Source organism: Cajanus cajan, chromosome 4 (assembly GCF_000230855.2).
Source record: "Cajanus cajan strain Asha chromosome 4, NIPB_CcT2T_4, whole genome shotgun sequence".
Taxonomy (NCBI): Eukaryota; Viridiplantae; Streptophyta; class Magnoliopsida; order Fabales; family Fabaceae; genus Cajanus; species Cajanus cajan.
The window spans coordinates 30,550,540-30,568,752 of record NC_138520.1 but is presented as its reverse complement, the minus strand read 5'-3'; the positions used below and the strand labels follow the sequence as shown (position 1 = coordinate 30,568,752).

The 18,213-nt window shown below is 35.5% G+C and overlaps 1 pseudogene; it reads right to left on the bottom strand.

The window, feature by feature from the left end:
• Nucleotides 1–714: 714 nt before the first annotated feature.
• Nucleotides 715–9,833, bottom strand: LOC109793179 (cell division cycle 20.2, cofactor of APC complex-like; annotated as a pseudogene).
• Nucleotides 9,834–18,213: the final 8,380 nt, after the last annotated feature.

The window sequence follows — 18,213 nt, the reverse complement described above, 5'->3', positions numbered from 1 at the left end:
TTTCTAGCAAATTTCCTAAGGTTTCTATTATGTCACATTAAAAAGTTTGTCAAGAAAATTGTTAAACACTCTTCCTATTAGGTTTTCTTGAATTTTTGTGTGGTGACTGAAACTTGTATCACTTTTTAATTCATGAAAACAGAGGAAAAACAGAGGCATTAGTTTTCTAAAAGCATTGGAAAAACAAAAGAAAAGAGTGCTTGAAAAATGACCTAAAATTTATACAAAAAGTGTGAGCACTAGAACACAAAATCACTAGAATACCTCTTGTTTTGTGGAATTTTTTTGGCAGCAATTTTAAACATTAAATTCGAGACATATACTTGTTGAAAAAGGCATTAATACTCCTGTGTTGTAAAAGAAAAATAAGTGAAAAATAATTTGCAATAAGAAGAACAAAAAAAAGAATAAAAGAAAAATCCAAGGAGTAGAAAATTTGCTTAAGATTGCTCTCGGTTTTGACATTTGTTGCTTATCTTAAAATCTGTCCAGCCATACATTGCTTGATGTTGAGTCTTATTTTGTTTTGTAATCTTAGATTTTGTTTTTGTAATCTACTCTAGTGACATTGATAGGTTTCCCGATCTGTGCTAGCCTTTCTTTGGTGCCTTAATTTTTTCTTGTCACTACTACAAGATGCATATTCTACATCGGTTCTAAAAAGGCATCTACATCGATTCTAAAACCGATGTAAAATAGAGCGACGTAGAAAATGTATACATTTTTACATCGGTTCTGAAAAACCGATGTAGATTTCATTTAAAAAGAAATCATGCTTATTTTTGGATTATTTCTGATTACCTGTAATGAACATATATATAGCTTTAGACAAAATAATTATCATTTCCAACTGAAGTGTAACCACAAATCATAATATAACCTTTGAGTTAAAATCAAGTTAATAGAATTTTTCAAAAAATATCTTACAAAAACAATTTATTCAAACAATTCAAATATGCATCAATCAATCTTGTAGAAGGGCTTATCAAAATTTACGGATTCATTTAATATATTAACAGACAAAAGCATCTACTCATAAAATATAAATAAAAAGATGTTGTTCAATTAAATTGAAATCACAGCATTACTGTAAATGAAATATTGACTGACAAGTTCAAATGACAACAACAACAAAAAATTCATATTTTTAATATCTGAAAAATTGAGAAAAACATTAAAACAGCAACTACCTTTCACCCTTCACAGCAAGCACACCAACCATAATGTCACTATGACCAGCAATAAATTTTGTAGCTGAGTGCATGACAATATCTGGAGAAAAAAATGTTATAGTTAGAGTATACTTTGGGTAGAATTAGGCATGTTTAGATATTCTTATTAGTTTCTTTTATACATTAAAATATAGTAGAGATAAAATGGTGTATACATTATAGTGAAAATATTTCATCATACCCTTCACAAATATTTCTACTCAAATGAAAATGGTGTATACATTGCAGTGAAAATATAATGCTAAGCAACCAATCAAAATGATATGTAACTTTCCCATTTGTATAATTTGATATGAGACTTAAATGCACAAAAATTAGTACCAATGATGAAGTATGTTGCATTTTTTTTCACTGAGGAATTGGAAATGATTCTCAATATTTCACCCCTCAAAATCTACCTTCAATTTTTCACTGTTAGCAAGCAAGTTTTAGTTTTAAAAGTAAGTAAATCTATTTATATATTCGTTAGCTTACAAAAACTTATACTTGCTCCAAGTTCCAAAGGCCGGCACAATACAGGTGACATTATACTATTGTCAACTAACACAAGAGCACCATGTGAATGAGCCATCTCTGCTATTTTCTGGACATGAATTGAGAAAGGAGGAAAAAATTTATATTATTGAGAGTAGAACTGTTTAACAATATTTCATATCAAAAGTTAATATCATAGATTATAAGATGAGGATTTGAATTTTGAGATATGTTCTGTATTAGATATCAGAAAATAACTAAGTGACAATACAATGACAAGGTAGTAAAGAAAATAGTAATTCAGGAATAAAAACTCTTATAAACTTATGATGAACATATGTCTAATAAAACTGAAATTGGAAGTGATTGTCAAGGGAGAAAAACTGATTTATAATTAATAAGTAAAAAAATACATTCATCCCCTTCATTAGAGTCAGAAAATTACTATTTGCAAGTCTGCTAGTTTCACCATTACAGTGACATCTTATCTATGTAGGAAAAAAAATTATGGAAAAAATACTTATTGCTGGTAGTCATAATTAGAAATACAACATGATAGAAATAATGTGTACAAAAAATGCTCAAGGTAATATTGAAAGTTAAAAAATAAAAAAATAAATACAATGTCTAGAATATCTGCACAACTCACAGTCTCGGGCTCGCAAAAATTCTACATGCATATTCAACGAATACGGTTCACATGAGCAAAGGGCTCAGTGTCAACTTTAGGCGCTGGTTTGGAAGCCTGTCGCATTCCAAAAACATTCCAAAATCTCAGCGTCTCATCCCCTGCTGCAGAGGCCACAGTAAACCCATCTGGACTTTGTGCCATGAACAGCACCCTGGAGATATGACTCTTGAGCTCTGCCATCTTCACCATTGAAGGGTATTTCCAAAGAGAGAGTTGGTTGTGGACGCTCATTCTTGTTCCACAACAAAGCGCACACCTGCGAGCCTGTGTCAACAGAGTTCAAGCAAGCCCCTATATGGGCGTTCCAGAACTTAATGCAGTGATCAGCCCCACCTCTACCAGAAGCTAGCAGATTCGCTTGGAAGGGACACCGTGCTTATGCCTTCACAATAGCTTTATGCTCCTCAAACCTGTGAAGCCAATGGGTCGGTGAATTTGTAGAGACCATAGACCTATCCCATATGTGAATAACATTATCGTTGCCTCCACTCGCCAATTATCATCCTGAGGGAGACCACTTGAGCCCACAGACCTCCTGCTGATGCCCCCTATAAGATTCAACAATATGAGACCTCACTCTAACATCATTATTAACAATTCTACTGTCCATCCCTCCAATGGTGAGGATATGATTGTTCCAACACAGTGAACCCACTATCGCTTGGTACCCACCTCTTAGTGTCCTTAGCTGCAGTCACCAAATCAAATCACAACATCAGATTGCATACAAAGAACATTCCAATTTCATAAAAACACAAAATAGAGTTCAATTTCGATACAACATCAATGTAATCAACCAATAAAGATCTACACAATCAACCATTCAAAATTCACCCCCAAAATGGATAAATTTAAGAAAAGTAAAACATTTACCATCCTAGAAGCATCAGCATCCCAGAGCTAGACATGAGAATTTTTCAAACCAATGGCTAAATCGCGCCCATTAGGAGCCCAGGAAACGCTAGTAATGGGACCATCTTCCTCATCCACGGCAACAAGTTTTGTCGTCGAGCAATCAGCGACATTCCATAGATACACAGTGTTTCCAAGGGCAATACTAAGCGCATTTCTGCTTCCCCAGTACAACAGGTTCAAGTAAAAGTCATCTAGTATATCAGGAGCATCCAAAGTCCTCTCAGAACTCTAACAACCATTTCCACAAACAGTAAGAACACAATTTCAACTTTCATAGCATCTGACAAATAAACACAAAATTTTGAATTCCAAATTTAATTAACATACTTGAGGAATGTAACGCCTGGGCTTAGAGGATTTGGAAGGAGGAGGTGGCGAAAGGATGGAGTTGGGAATGAGTTCAATCGGAGTCGGGGGTTTGTTCTTGAAGGCCAAGATTCAAGTTCTGTTCATGTTGAAAGCCTCAGCAAGTTGCTTCAAGTAGGCTTCTTGCGACGGTGACGTCACCTCGGGGTTCTCTTTCTCCTTTCCCTTCTTGTTACCCTCCGTCAGCATGTAGTGAGCGTAATCAAAGTCCATCGCAGACATATTAAGGATGAACCTGTCCTCGGATGGCGATGTCAGCAGTGGCGGCGTAGGGGACGAAGCTGGAGGAGAGCATGAGGTTTAAGGTTTGGTGGATGGGGGAGAGGGATTAGGAGTGGGATTGGTGGGAGAGGAGGATGTGAAAGGTGGAGCGATCGGGGGAGAAAGAGGGGAGAGTTTGGGTGATATGGCGAACGAAGGCGAGGGAGTCGGAGGGGGAGGCGGCGATGGCAGCGTAGGAGTGGAGGGGGAGTTGGGGAAGCGGGGGTCGGAGGAGGAGGAGGGGGAGGTGGCGATGGAATCGAAGAGGAAGAGGGTTTGGGGATTTGAAGAGAGGGCGAGAGGGTTGCTGATAAGTGAAACGAAAAAATTAGGGTCTCATTTCTACATCAGTCATAAGCAAAACCAATGTAGAACAACTCCCAGATTTCATTTCTACATCGGTCATAAGAAAAACCGATGTAAATATATTTTGATTTTCTATTTATTTACAAGTTTGCCACCGTGTTTATGATTTACATCGGTTCTACTAGAACCGATGTAAATATGGCGATGTTAAACAGTTTTTTTGTAGTAGTGTGTCTTTGTTTGAAATTCTTCCTAGTTTTGTCTCATTAATTTCCACCATTTGGTGTAGCTTCTCATAATTGTTCCTTTTCAGTTTTTACAATATATTCCAGCAACTTAAGGTGTGTTGAGTGCTTCTTGAAGGTGTGGATGGCCAAGCTAGAAAGGAAGCCAAAATTGGATTGTTTTGTGGTGGCCTAGAAAGCTTGCTTCTCCATTGGAGAAAGGCTTTGGGAGATTAAACACCTAGGAGTAACCAGCATCAAGGTTACTTCTAAGAGAGGAGTGATACACTTGTGAGGGCTGCAAGATTGGTGGCTGACCTTGGAACTTGAAGGACTTCAAGAAAATTTTTTAGAAATATTTTTGTCAAAAACTAGTGACTAGTTTAGAGATGAAAATTTTGTGACCAAATTTTCTTGATAAATCCGTCTCTAAATTTGTCACTAATTTAGTGGCTAAATTTTATTTTCTAAAAATTTGGTGCAGCCACTACATTTCATTTAGTGTGAATTTACTTTCATTTGGTGTGAATTTACATTTCATTTGGTATAAATTTACATTTCATTTCTTGTCAATTTTCATTTCATTTGTTGTACAAGGCCTTTAGGAGTGTCTTGGAGTGCCTTTGGTGCATTTCCATCTCTCCTTAGTGTTTTCACATTAGGGTAATTCGTGTAGTACATGTGAGAGTGGTCCTTGGAAGTCTTTGGTACTTTCCAAGCTCTCACCTAGGTTTATAGCTTCATACGCCTAATTTATGTTTTCTTGTCTTTAAGTTTTCATGCAATTTATGTTTTAAGCAATTTATGTTTTCAAGAAATTTATGTTTTCATGCCTTTATGTTTTAATTGCATACACTTAGGCACTTGTTTGTTATTTTCCTTATGAAATATACTTTGTGAAAGCTTTTGTGCAAGGCAAAGTACAAGGGGGTTTAGAGATTTTTCCTTGAAGAGGCTTGATTATTAACTGGCTCTTTGTAACTCACCTCCCTCCGCAGTTCAATTTATACTCTTAGACCTCTAAGTGCCAAGTCTAGCACTTCAAAAATATTATTTTCTCTAAAAAAACTATTTTTGTGTGAAAAGACTTTTTGTTTAAAAATGTCTCAAAACTCTAACTATAGTGAAAGTGATAGCTCTCCAAAAAGCATTTCTTACTTAACTAAAGAGCTAAAATCACTTAAACTATGGAGGAAGCAAGAGGCCATTCAAAAAGAGATGGAGAAAATTGAAACAGAGGCCCAACTTGCTATCTTAGAAGAGGAATTGGGAATTCTTAAACAATAAGAAGAAAAGCTTAAAGAAGAAATGAGAAAACAAAAGAGAAGGAGTAGGAGCACCAACTCACAATACTCATCTCCTAATGAAAGCCTTAATGTGGGTGACCATTATCAACCTTCCCATAGAAGAACTATTAAACCTACATAATCCAAGGTGGATCTCCCTCAATGTTTTGGGAAGGATGATGTGGAAGCCTACCTTGATTGGGAGATGAAGGTTGAGCAACTCTTTGCTTGCCATAAGGTAAGTGAAGAGAGGAAGGTGCCATTTGCAACCCATAGCTTTCAAGGGCATGCAATGTATTGGTGGACCTCTTTGGAAAGAGAGAGGCACCTCCACAATGATCCTCCTATCCAATATTGGAATGATCTTAGGAGTGCATTGAGGAAGAGACATATTCCCTCTTATTATGGAAGGGAGCTTATGAACAAGCTCCAAAGGCTCCAACAAAAAGAAATGACTGTTGAGCAATATAGGCAACAAATGGAGCTATACATGATGATGGCATGTATCATGGGATGGGATCCCTCCACCAATGATGACAACAAAATATAAAACAAAACAAAAAAGGCTAGCTTTGTACATGTTGAAAAAGCTGAAGTATTTAGAAAAATAGCAGAAAAAGGCAAGCTTCGAGCATGAAAAAGCTGAAGCTAAAATAAAATAAAATAAAATTCAGGAAAAACCCCACCACAAGTAGACGCTTGGAGAGACATCACAATACTCATATGGCAAGGGAGAAACACCAGAATCCTTGTCATCCACCTATTTTTCTGCCCAACAACTCAAGGGTGTAATTCATCAAACACAAAACACTCCACCAACAAAGGAAACAGGAACACAAACCACGATCCTTCAGAAAAACTCTTCCATCCATCAACACAAGGGCATTTCTGACAAACCATCTACAAGCAATAAGGTTTAAGCATCAATCATCGGCCTGGAGAGGCTACAAAGAATACTCACAACATCATCTCGCAAAAAGATAATCCAGCGCCCACCAGCACAAGGGCACTACATACCAACAATCCTCGTCTTCATCAGATGTCCTATCAAAAAAAGAAGGTGATCAGATCATAAGAATTAGCAGGAGGCATGGAGAGGCCAGACATAATAATACTCAACATAGCAGGCGCCCTAGAGAGGCTGGCACAACAATACTCCTCATCAAAGGAGGCAGCCTGGAGAGGTTGACACAATAATACTCATCATCATAGTAGTTGGCCTGGGGAGGCTAAGTCAATAATACCTAGTAACAAGATCGATAAGGGTTGCTAGATCCCCAAAACTAGTACAAGATCGGTAAGGGTTGCTAGATCCCAAAACTAGCATTCGGCCAATTGAAACCTCAAATATCAGTTCAGCCTAGAGAAGTTGAGCTCAAAACATACTACAAGATCGATAAGGGTTGCTTGACCCCAAAACTAGCATTATACTGGTTGAAGCCTCAAATATCAGTCAAGGATGGAGAGGCTTAGCTTATAACATACTACAAGATCGATAAGCGTTGCTAGACCCCAAAAATAATTTTGGGCCAACTGAAGCCTTAAATATCAGTCTAGCCTGGAGAGGTTGAGCTCAGAACATACTACAAGATTGGTAAGGGTTACTAGACCTGAAAACTAGCATTGGGCCGGCTGAAGGCCCCAAATATCAGTCCAGCCTATTAGAAAAGAATGGCTCAATCCAAGAGTGGGGGTGAATTGGATTCTATGACACTTCAAAAATTTTCAGAGTTCTAACGATCTTTATTTCATTTTAAAATTTTCTAATATGAATTCCCAAAGAAGTTCCTTGAAAGACTTGCTAATGGGAATGAGTCCTATATGATTTCTTGATTAATCTATGATAAAGTTCAAAGTTAAGAACATTTAATATACAACACTTTGATTCAGTTTAAAACAATGTTACACATGCAAACATATTAATCAATATTATTCACTTTAACACTCAACCAAGATTTTTCTCAAAGTAAAAGATAAAGGTGAGAGAAAAGAATGCACAAGTCTTTTATCCTGGTTCAGCCACTCCATATGTGACATACATCCAGTCCTCAATCATAACCTGATCAAGATTTGTTCCACTATCTCAATGAAGAAGTTTTACAAGCATATCACACATGCATATACTCCTACATTCAAGATAACCACTTTCTTGACCTCAAGAAAGCACTTCTTGTAGAAACCCACTACAAGAATTCCTTACCACTTGAGACACCTACTCAAGATTTCCCTTACAATTTTTCACAAAGAATTAAAGGAACAATTCACCTGGAAGCTGAACAAATTAGACTGTGAATTCCAAAAACAAATTTCAATCTTTCTCTCCCAAGAATGTGATGACGATGATGATCTCTTTCAAAGCATTTCAAAAATGTTTTACTTCTTGGTTTCACAAAGAAAACACTCCAAGAAGGTCACAAAGACTTCACAATAATGTTTTTCTCTTTTTGATTCTCAACTCATTCTCTGTTCTCTCTAGTTCTTAAGTTTCAAAGTGTGAAAACTATTTATAAAATTTTCAGAACTAGATAATCGATTATTTTAAAGGATAATCGATTATTTTGTTCTTCATGATGTCTGGAAATCACTCAAGAATAGAATAATCGATTATTTTGCAAGATAATCGATTATTCTAGAGAGTGCTTCTTGGAATAATCGATTATTTCACAAATAATCGATTATTACAGCAAGGCTTCTTTTCACCTGTTACTGGAATAATCGATTAGATTTAATGATAATCGATTATTTTGAGTTAGTTTCAAACACTAAGTTTTATATCTCAAAAAATCTTTCCAAGTATTAAACCATCATCATACTCACTCTTAGTCAATTTTTATTAAGATTAACTCATGCACAAAGCACACACATGCAAAATAAGCTAAAAAAACCAATACAACTTATAAACTATCCCTGTTACACATCATAATAATCATGTCTTCTTCTTGACTTATTTTTGACTTGTTGATGTCCTTGGTCAGCTTTGATTATGAGAATCCACCTTTTGTTATCATCAAAACTTTCATACTCCAAGTTTGAGTTGATTCACCACTCCATGAATCTCAACAATCTCCCCCTTTTTTATGATAAAAAACCATACAAGACACTTTGTTTTGCAAACCAGCATTACACATTTTTAGATATAAGCTCTATTCATATTTAGTCCTGCAAAACAAACTCAAAAACCTTTCTCCCCTTTTGGACATCATCAAAAACAAACATATGGATATATATGTCTAGATTACACATGTGATGATTTATGCACAAGAATCATTTTCTCAACATCAATGCCACAAGACCAACTTAATACCAAGAAATTAGTCAAGCAATATCACTATAGGCATTGTTCCAATTAATCAAAATTAATATCAGAATTTGTATTAGGGAATTTTATACAACATTCACACAATTTGTATTTCAAACACAATATCTCAGCCACATGATCATTAGCTAAGCATCACAGCAAACATAACAGCAAACATCAACATATATGCATCACTACTTGCACACATCAATGTGCAAACCAGAATATAGCAGTATCAAACAACCAAATCAATGTTATCATCACCAAATCATCCTAAACACAATATAATCACAATGAAATTCATATTGCACCAGAATTTAAATTGTTCAAATCAAGATAAACCAAGATAAACAAATTGTTCATTAACTAACATGATTACAACCCAATTGAAATTTAAAACTAGAAATTTAAATTAAAACTTCAAAAAATAGAACACTAAAGCTCCTAAAATCATCACTCCGAGTCCTCTTGCATTCCAAGCTAAGCCTTAATCCGTGCAATATCATGATCAAGGCTATCAAACCGATCAAGAATGTCAGAATAATATGACTCGTGCTTCCTTGACATCTCCATTACTGCATCAAGCTTGTTAATCATAATTTTCTCAAACGGAGAAAACGCTTTAGGCTCTGATTCTTGCTCTTGTTCAAGTTCAATTCCCACTTGTGGTGGCTGGTCCTCATCATGAGATGGAACACCATCTTCATCTGTTGTCAGTTCAGGTGTTGGAGGAACATTTCCTTTGAATACCCATTTATCTTCTTGTTTCAGCATCTCCATATGATGCAAAGAAGATTTTTCAATTTTGTTCGAGGCATGGAGAATTATCTTTTTCTCCCCTTTAAGATCCACACCAGCTTTCTCAAAAGTCCTAGATAACAACAAAGCATATGGTATTGGACCATCCTCCTTCCTCCTAGCTTTCCAAATACAATCATTCACCACAAATACCCAATCTATCTTAATCTCTTTCTTAATAACATGCATAAGAAAAATGTCATTTCTAGACATTTGAGCATGATTATGAAGTCTAGGCTTTAACATCCAAGCTATAATAAAAGAAATCAACCTAGAATTTTTCTTCATACCTCTAGCCAAAAATTTGGTATAATTTGTGGTCTTCGGGTTCCTTTGACAATCTATAAAAGTTGTCAGCTCCTCAAAGTCACCAAAATTGAAGGGTTGAGGCTTCGTACTTCCGTCTCCGCTCAGCCCAGCCGCTTCCTTCAACGTTGGACCATCAAGCTTTATGAGCTTGCCCTTCACCACAGATTGCATTATCCCTTCATTACTTGAGGTAAAACATAAGAACAACCTAATAAGCTCAAGGTAATACGGTTCTTCTAACTCTAAGAACTTCCTAAGTTCCTAATGCTCCAAGAGAGGAGGAAAACTAAAACCCTCATTCTTGAACAATTCCAGCTTCAAAGTCTTCAGAGGAATGATTCTCCTACTCGCACACCACTCAAAATAGTAGTCTTGGGTCTTTCAGTCAGCAAACCACTTGGAGATTAGTTGCTCAGCTCTTGTGGGCAAAGGTTTTTTGCTCCCCTGACTTCAAGCTTTTTGGGTCTATTTGAAGATGAGGCCATTTCGAGGTTAAAGGTGGGTTTTTTGTTGGAGATGAAAAAGATGAAGAAAATGTGATAGAGGGGTTAGGGTTTGTGTGAGAGTTGAGAGAATGTATGAGTATTTGAAAAATAAGAAGTTTAGGTGTTTTAAAAGCCCTAGCACCAGATTAGGTAGAGGAGAGGTGCCACTTATGAAGAGAAGTGGAAGGTCGGGGGTTGGCGCGAATAAAAACGTTCAAAAACCGTATGGAAAACCAAGGGTCGCGCAAATAATCGATTATCTATACAAATAATTAATTTTTTGTATCAGTAATTTCCTTTGAGAAACCCTTTATGCATTAAATAATTGATTATTTTTGGAATAATCGATTATTCCAGAGGGTCATTTTCTCTCACTTGCCCAGATAATCGATTATTGCCTAAATAATCGATTATTCCAAAGGCTCTTTGTATTCTTGTTACCCATATAATTGATTATTGGCCAAATAATCGGTTATTCCAGAGACTTCTGAATTTCTCTTCTCCTAGATAATCGATTTTCTTCCAAATAATCGATTATTCTCCTAGGCTCACTTACAATAATTGATTAAATATTACAATAATCGATTATTTCAGAGAAGTTTTGCTTCTTTTATTTCTAACCTTTTAAATCATTCCTAAACTATTTCAACTCTTAAACCACTCTTTTATGCATCATATTTCAATGTTTTGCACATACATCAACCAAGTTTCAATCAAGCAATCAAACTCAAGTGCACACTCACAATCAATTCAAACAAGACTCATTGATAATTCCTTGTTCAATTCTCAATTGATTAAATCTTTCTCTAGGTAGAGGTTTTGTAAATATATCAGCTAATTATTTATTTTTTTCAACAAACTCTACAACACAATCATTCTTCTAAATATGATCTCTTAAAAAATGATGCCTTATTTCTATATGTTTTGTTCTAGAGTGCAAAATTGGATTTTTGGTTAGATTTATTGCACTTGTGTTATCACAGCTCAATAGAATTTTGTTCAACTCAGTTCCATAATCTTTTAGTTGTTTCATCCAGAGAATTTGTGCACAACAACTCCCGACGGCTATATATTCAGCCTTAACTATGCTCAAAGCAACACATGCTTGCTTTTTACTATGCCATGAGACAAGTGCACTTCCAAGTAGGTGACAAGTGTCGCCACCAGCCCGAAACGGGCTTTCGGCATTCGCGAAGGATGGTTGGACTCTTTTTATTTGTTTAAAAATATGGATTGCTAGAATGACTTATTCTCAAACTGAGACCTCATCAAACGAGCAATTTTATTAAAAGGCTCACCAATCCATGTTAATCCCAAGCGGGTTCCTCCATGGATTAGCGATTTTCATAAAAAGGAAGGGTTCATGGAGTCGCCACCAATGTTTTACCCAAAACATTGGAAAAAGAGGTTTAAGGCAATCGATTCAAAAATCGACTTCGGCCATTACAACCAGAGTCGGGTAAGGGAGTCGGTTACGCGTGGGGAAGGTGTTAGCATCCCACAGCGCCCCTTTCGGGTTCCCTATGACAGATTATTTAAAAATAATAGTGCGAAATTACTAAATTACCCCTATTTATTCTAAGCAATTATAAATTAACTATCTACATGATGACAGTTTAAATATGTACACAGAAAGCGGTAAAAGAAGGGACTTTAAAGAGATAAACCTTTGAAGCGTGCTTTCTTATATATCTTGACAGAAATTGGGAAGCGTTTTGGCGTTCCCTCCCTCTACAAGACCGCTCGCTCCCTCCTATAAAATTTTAACTATGGAAATCCGGAGGATTTCCCTTCGACTAGGTTCGAGACTCAAGCAAATGGCTCGTGACTCAAGAACTTCGTCGGATCAACTCTCCGAGTGATTTCTAGGCAGAGCACTGCTCAAAAAAACCCAGAATACTCAAGAAGAGGGTTAAAACTCAGTGTAAAAGTGTAGAATGACGTCCAATTGACGTCATATTTATAGGGATGAGGCGCAATACGGCCTCTGGGGGTCAATACGGTCCGTATTGAAGTTTTGAACTACAATACGGCCGTATTGAATTCAATACGGCCGTATTGAAGTTCAAAAAACCTCAATACGGCCGTATTGAAGTTCAGTGCAGCCGTATTGAGTTCAGTGCAGTCGTATTGAAGTTCAGAAACTTCAATACGGCCGTATTGAGTTCAGTGCGGCCGTATTGTAGTTTAAAATGTTCAATACGGCCGTACTGAACTTTTGGGAGGCCGTATTGGGCTTCATTCCCTCCACTTTCTTATTTTTTGCTACTCTAAGACCTCTAAACCTACAGATTGTCGTCCCACGGTCTTCTAAGAGTCCCTTTGGCTGACTTTCCTTTGATCTTCGAGAGTCTTCGAGTCTTATTTCCGACCCGGACAATTTTAGGGGTCTACAACAAGTACCACTTGTGCTTTTACTATCAAGTCTACACCCAACATAGTCTGATTCCGAATAACTTATCAGACTTAGTGAGACTCATTTTGGATACCATAAACCTACATTAGTTGTTCCTCTTAGATATTTAAGAATTCTTTTTACAGATTTCCTGTGATACTCTTTTGGATTTTCCTGAAATCTTGCACACAAGCACACAAAAAACATTATATCAGGCCTACTAGCTGTCAAATATAAAAGTGATCCAATGATACCTCTATATTTTGAGTTGTCAACAACTATCCCTTTCTCATCCAAGTCAAGATTGCATGAGTTTGATATTGGTGTTTCAACCTCCTTACACCCTTCCATACCAAACTTCTTCAACAATTCATTGCAATACTTGCTTTGAGTTATAAAGATTCCATCACTCATTTGTTTGATTTGCAACCCCAAGAAAATTAAGCTCTCCCATCATTGACATTTCAAATTCACCTTGCATGGTCTTAGCAAATTCTTTGCATAGAGAGATATTAGTAGATCCAAAAATAATGTCATCCACATAGATTTGAACATACATTTATCATTTTTAAACTTCTTCACAAAAAATGTATTATCTACTTTACCTCTAACATAGTCATTCTTAATCAAAAATTTGCTCAACCTATCACACCATGATCTTGGAGCTTGTTTCAAGCCATAGAGTGCCTTTTTAAGTTTGTACATATGATTAGGAAACTTAAAATCAACAAAACTTGGTGGTTGCTCCACATACACTTCTTCTTGTATTAAAACATTTAGAAAAGCACTTTTCACATCCATTTGTTAAAGCTTGAAATTCATTATTGAAGCATAAGCAAGAAGTAATCTAAAGGCTTCTATCCTTGCTACAGAGGCAAAAGTCTTATCATAATGAATTCCCTCTTCTTGATTATACCCCTTAGCTACTAACCTTGCCTTATTTCTTATAATGATTCCAGATTCATCAAGCTTATTGATAAAAAACCCATTTGGTTCCAATAATTGGATAATCATTTGGTAATGGCACTAAATCCAAAACTTCATTTCTTTCAAATTGGTTTAGTTCCTCTTGCATAGTCATTAACCAATGTTCATCACGTAGTGCTTCATCTACTATTTTAGGTTCAACTTGTGAAACAAAAGTCATAGTCTTACAAATATTCTTGATGGATCTTCAAGTTGACACTCCTTTACCAATGTTTCCAATTATATTTTCAATTGATAAGTCCTTAGAAGTTTTTCATTCCTTAGGAAATTGTTCACTTGAATTTTTAGTGGTTTCATTTGATTCACTCTCATTATGCTTTTCATTAGGTTCACTCTCTAATGGTGGTTGATCAAGCAAATCAGTCAAGTCCTCTATTTCATTTTGCTTTGTCTCTTTGATAGACTATGGCCAAGGCCAAGGATTCCAAGAGGTGATATCTTAAAAGAACCAAGAGGAATGAGATGATCTTAAAGACCTTTTTCATATGTTTGTACATATAGTAGTTTCTTTGTATAGGTTATTTTTGCCTTTGTATTTGTGAGACACTTTACTTGCTTTTTCTAGTGTTTGTATATTGACTTTAAGGTAGGCTACTTGGAGAGTTTAACTCCATTTAACCTTCCTAGTTGATACATTCATTTTGTATTTTTTCAGTAGGGAAAAAGGGGTGTCATTTAGCAATACTTGAGGGTGTGACTAGTAATTGGGCCAGGACTGGGCCTAGGCAAAATTTTACATATTGGACTCATTTTGCTCCTGATTTTTCATAGATTTGATTTAGCTAGGTCTCATCATCATTTGATGGACCTAACTAAACCAAATCAAATATTTTTTAGTTAAATCAAGGAGCAAATTGAGTACTTGGCCGCCTAGCTTCATAAGTCTCTCTTTGGCCGAATTTCAAGTCTTCTTCTTCAAGCTTAGTAGCTTCTCCTCCAAGTTTCTAAACCTTGGTAGGTTTGGCTGACCTTACCATGGTTCTTCAGTTAACCATGGTCAAGGTTAGCTTCTCCTACAAGTTTTAGAAACCATGGATGGTTAGCTACACCTTACCATGGTTCCTAGTGAACCATGGTTAAGGTTAGCTTCTCCTAGAAGCTACCTCTCCCTATATATTTGTAAATCCCTCTCTTGTAATCACTTTTGGACATTTATGATAATTAGAAATCAGATTTATCTCTCATTTTCAAGAGTTAAATTCATGAGAAACCTTCTCCTAGGTTTTCTCTCAAAGTTCCTTCTCCTAGAAGCTTGGTTTCTCAAGCTTCTTCACTTCTTCAAGAGGTGGCCGAACCTCCCTAAGTGCTTCTCCTCCATTGGAGTTTGCTTCAAGGAGCTTCAAGTGTTGATTTAAAGGCTTACCTCAAGATTAATCACAGTCCTTGCATGGAGTGCTTGAAGAACATCAATCTTCTACAAGTGACTTCCATCATTTTTGGTATCTAGAGCCTAGTGCTCTTGAGGTTTTGTGTTCTAACTTTTTCTAAGTGAATCCGTGTTGTATCTTCCTTCTCCTATGTCTAAATATGTGTTTGCTGCATGGATCTAAATTTTCTAAATTTTTTTGATAGATCCTATATGTCACATAAGAAGTAAGTTGATTCATGTTCTTGCTTGTTTCCTAATCCGTGAATCAATTGTGTTGTGCTTTAGGTTCTCCTCTACTTGTGCATTTTTATGTTTTGATTGAGTCTCTTCATTCTATAACATGTTTCCGTGATTGGACAACATTCATTGAGAATAGATTTTGTTTTTTAATCACTTGTTTTGTCATAGAAGTCATGTGTAGTCCTTTTACTTGTTGAAACTTCCTAGACTAGCTTGTTTGACCTAATTTTTTTTTTGTGTTGATTGTGTCTGAAATTTTTGTGTATTTTCTTATTGAATCTAAACCTTACCTATATGTGCTTTTGCTTTACATATTTGTGTTCATAATTTGCTATTAGTTCTAGCAAATTTCCTAGAGTTAGGTTTCTATTATGTCTTGTTAAAAGTTTTGTCAAAAAAAAATTCATAAACACTAATTCCTATTAGGTTTTCCTTGAGTCTTATGTGTGGCTGAAACCTATTGCAATTTTTAAAACATTAAAACAGAGACAAACAGAGGTTTATGTGTTCTAAATGCATGAGAAAAACAAAAGAATGAGTGCTTAAAAATTTGACCTAAAAACACTACAAAATTGTGAAGCACTAGTTACAAAATGCATGTGAACACCTCTTGTTTTGTGTAAAATTTTTGCTGCAGTTTTTAGTAGCCTAAAACCGAGACTTATATGTGTTAAAAAGGCATTTGAACTCCTGATCATTAAAAGAAAAAGAAGTGAAAATATTTTACAAAAAGAAAAGAAAGAAAATAGAAAAAGAAAAAGCCAAAAGGAGTGAAAAACCTAGTGAAACTAGTTCTCGGTTTTGGTGAAGCTTTGCCTTAAATATTTTCAGTCCAACCACATAATTTGTGTCTTATTTTTGTTTCTAATCTTAGCTTTTATTTTGTAATCCAGTCTAGTGCCTTTGATAGGATATCTTTTGTGTACTAGCTTTCTAAAGTTGCTTTAATTGTTGCTTGTCATTTTTGTGGAACTCCTTCTAGTTCGTCACATTTTACTCTACCATTTGGTGTAGCCATTTTAAATTGTTCCTTTTCAGTTTTTGAACTAATATTACAGCATCTTAAGGTGTGTTGAGTGCCTCTTGGAAAGTGTTGAAGGACTTTGGTGGTGACCTAGGAGCTTGTTTTTCATTGGATTTGATTCTTGGAAATTCAAACACCTAGAAGTAACCATCATCAAGGTTTCTTCTAAAGAGGAGTGAAACACATTGAGAGGCTTCAAGCTAGGTGGCTGAATTGGAGAAAGAAGGAGCAAAATTTTTTGTGAAAATTTTGTGAAGAATTTAGTAACAAATTTAGTGACGGAAATTTTTCTTCAAAAATTTCAATACCAAATCCGTCACTAAAGTTGTCACTAAATTAGTGGCTGATTTTTTGTTTCTAAAATTCTTGGTGCAACCACTAAGTCTTCTTTAATTAAATTTACATTTCATTTGGTGTAAATTTGCATTTCATTTGAATGTGAATTTGCATTTCATTTGGTGTAAATTTACATTTCATCTTTGTAATCTTTTAATTTTCAAAATTTTGTACAAGGCCTTTATTAAGGAGTGTCTTGGAGTGCCTTTGGTGTATCTCCATCTCTCCTTAAGTGTTTCAAGTAGTAAATCCATTTAGTACTTGTGAGAGGGTCCTTGGAAGTCTTTGGTACTTTCCAAGCTCTCACCTAGGTTTAATTGCTTTCAACGCCTAGTTTATGTTTTCTTTTCTTTAAGTTTTCAAGAAATTTATGTTTTCTTGCCATTTATGTTTTCAAGAAATTTATGATTTCAAGTTTTGATAATTGTACACATTAGGCACTTGATTGTTATTTTCCTTTTTGAAAAGAACTTTGTGAAAACATTTTGTGCAAGGCAAAGTACAAAGGGATTTAGAGATTTCTACTTGAAGAGGCTTGGTTATTAAGTGGCTCTTTAGTAGCTCACCTCCCTCCATAGTTCAATTTGTACTCTTAGACCTCTAAGTGCCAAGTCTAAGCACTTCAAAAATATTATTTTCTTAAAATCTATTTTTGTGTGAAGAGAAAAAAATCTTGTTGTTTAAAATGTCTCAACAATCCAACTATAGTGGAAGTGATAGCTCTCCTAAAAGCATTTCTTACTTAAGAAAAGAGCTAAAATCACTTAAACTATGGAAGAAGCAAGAAGCCTTTCAAAAAGAGAAGGAGAAAATTGAAGAGAGGCCAAACTTGCTATCCTAGATGAGAAGTTGAGAATTCTTAAACAAGTAGAAGAAAAATTGAAAGAAGACATGAGAAAACACAAAAGAAGAAGCACTACAAGAAAAATCAGCATTATTTACAGAAAAAATCCGTAGATAATGATGAAAATCCGTAGATAACTGATAATTATCTACGGAAAAAAATCCGTAGATAATAAGGTCGTAGATAACGTTATCTACGGAAAATTTTTCGTAGATAACGTTATCTACGGATTTTATCTACGGATATAGAATTTATCTACGGATGAGTTTATCTACGGAAATTTTCGTAGATAAGAATTTCCATAGATAAGTTACCTATGGAAATTTCTGTAGGTAAGTTATCTACGGAAATTTCCGTAGGTAAGTTACCTATA